Raw genomic sequence first — 2,328 nt, forward strand, 5'->3', positions numbered from 1 at the left:
CTTAAGTTGCGACTTCAACACAAATTATGGGGCTAAAACATGAGGCATTAAGCTATCTATAGTTATAGTTCCTTGTGACATGTCCCAAAGGATTGAGTATGATTAAAAAGGACTGTAAATATTATGTACCAGAAATAATCAAAGCTGATAGCTCTTTAGGAATCAGAAAAAGCCGAGCATCAGAGGGAATGGTGCAAAGAGGAGGTTAAAACTCTCTGTTTATCCACTAACATTATTCTAAGGGTGTCAGCATAAGTTCTCAAAAATATTTCTCAGTAAGGAAATGCAGATCAACAGGTATGAAATAAGAAGCTGAAAGGTTATATATTTGCAATGAAGCATGTCATTTATAATTGAGTCATTGCTAATCACTGGAAAAGCGCATTGATCATGAGTCAAAAGTCAAAACACATTATTCAACAACTGGGCATTTGGTCTAGTGGTATGATTCTCGCTTTGGGTGCGAGAGGTCCCGAGTTCGATTCTCGGAATGCCCCATCTTTTTTGATTGAATACACATAATAAAACTAGCCTTAAAATCTGACAAAATCTCCCATCTTGTTTTGATTGAGTGCACCATTAATCAATCACTTTTTGTTCCTTTTAACAGAAAATTTAACCTTGAATCTGAGTCTGACTCCCCCTTATGAAACGAGTGCAGAGGTAAGACAGTTTTTTATCTGAAAGAATTCCTACCGATTGCTCTATTTAGTGCATTAAACTTCTAAATGAAGAATCAAAACAAATGTTGTATGTTTGAACCAAGCACACACCTTTATCTTCATGCAATTCTAGAGGGGTTAAGAGAAGTCACTTTAATAGTATCAGAGATCTGATCCAAAGTCAACTATAACACTATAACAAAAACATGGATAAATCTGTGGAATTTAGTTTTTTTTTTCAAATTTATTACTCTTAGCTTTTTCCCTTTTATTTCTTTTTATTTTGAGCTAGGCAAATGCAGCTTTTCAACAGAAGTGAACAGACTGTTCGACATCTAACTTATGCAAGGATGTATTTTCAATTCAGAGACTACTATTCCAATAATTTGCATATGTCAGTATATTCAGCATCTCTTTATATTAAACTGGGAACTTCATGGCCAAAAAAAACTTTATGCAATCAATAAAAAATCACCACAGTAATCACAACACAGTGACCCACAGATTGTTTAATGCATATACCAATAAATCATAGATAAAATAAGCAATTTAAAGGACACATAAGCAAAGAGAAATTACAGAGGGAAGAGAACAAAACGCAAGAATAGGGAATTTGGTCAAGTGTTATGATTCTCGCTTAGGGTGTGAGAGGTCCCAAGTTCAGTTCTCGGAATGCCACACTTTTAGGTGCCCAGTATTTTGATGTGAGGAATGCCTACTTTTCAGAACCAAATATTTGACCCTAAACATTGTCTAATGAGGAGCTCCTTCCCTACTTCAATTAAAGCTCGCTCCCACCCCATCTTCTCATATTTTTCCCCTCTAAAGCCCCTCGCTCCACTCATTTTTGAACTTCTAATGAGACAAAGTAAGAATAGGGTAAAGATGAGACCCAAAAGGAAGAATGGAGATGCATGAAATAGGTATGAGCTAGAGGTATGATTCTCACTTAGGGTGCAATAGGTCCCAAATTTATCGCACAAATCAGAATTCAATCACCTAGCACTAACAATCTCAGCTCTATATGCCTTTAATCTATGATTGAGCAAAGGATTAATTAATAACCTCAATTTTACTACTCAAGTGCACATTTTATACAATTGTCTGCTTCTAAAGGAGTGTTATCATATAGAGTAGCTAAACAACAGTATTAGATGAGAGTTGAGAGTTGACAGAATTGTCACAGTACTAACCAGAAAGCTGAAGAGGCGAGCAGAAGCAGAGAATGTTGGTTGCACTTCCAGGCTTGCAGAGAAAGAATTTTCGAGGATTTAAAAATAATATTTTCCTTCGGAATTATACCCAAAGCGTAAGCTGTGCGCGTGCATAATTCAGAACTTGGATAGTTGGCTTCTGACATTCGGTCCTTTTTTGCCTAGTCTGTACTCTCAATTTAGGTGACACTCCCATCAATTTTATATGACAACTCACTAAATTGAGTAAAATAAAAATTAATTAAAAACATATGTTATTTTTTTAAAACAGAAAAGTATTAGGACTAGTAACAATCTTACTTTAGTTTTTTTTTTTTTTTACGATTTTTAGCAGTAGTACTTGTTTTAGAATAAAAATTTCAAAAATTCTTCCTTTTTACCTAAGTTTTTGTTTACCCGAAAAACGGATAGAGTTGAATTTGTACGTAGTTCTAAGGGTACGTGATATAATT

The 2,328-nt window shown here is 34.8% G+C and overlaps 1 long non-coding RNA gene and 1 other non-coding gene across 2 annotated transcripts in view; one reads left to right on the forward strand and one right to left on the reverse strand.

Annotated features, from left to right (window-relative positions):
* LOC104105247 (uncharacterized) overlaps positions 1-2,030 on the reverse strand; it is a 6,743-nt gene extending 4,713 nt beyond the window's left edge. The window contains exon 1 of the long non-coding RNA XR_688316.4: positions 1,856-2,030. This is a non-coding gene — a long non-coding RNA (uncharacterized lncRNA). The remainder of the gene's footprint in view (positions 1-1,855) is intronic.
* On the forward strand, positions 426-497 carry TRNAP-UGG (transfer RNA proline (anticodon UGG)). Its single transcript has one exon. It is a non-coding gene; the product is annotated as a tRNA-Pro (tRNA).
* Positions 2,031-2,328: the final 298 nt, after the last annotated feature.

This window comes from Nicotiana tomentosiformis, chromosome 11 (genome assembly GCF_000390325.3).
Source record: "Nicotiana tomentosiformis chromosome 11, ASM39032v3, whole genome shotgun sequence".
NCBI lineage: Eukaryota > Viridiplantae > Streptophyta > Magnoliopsida > Solanales > Solanaceae > Nicotiana > Nicotiana tomentosiformis.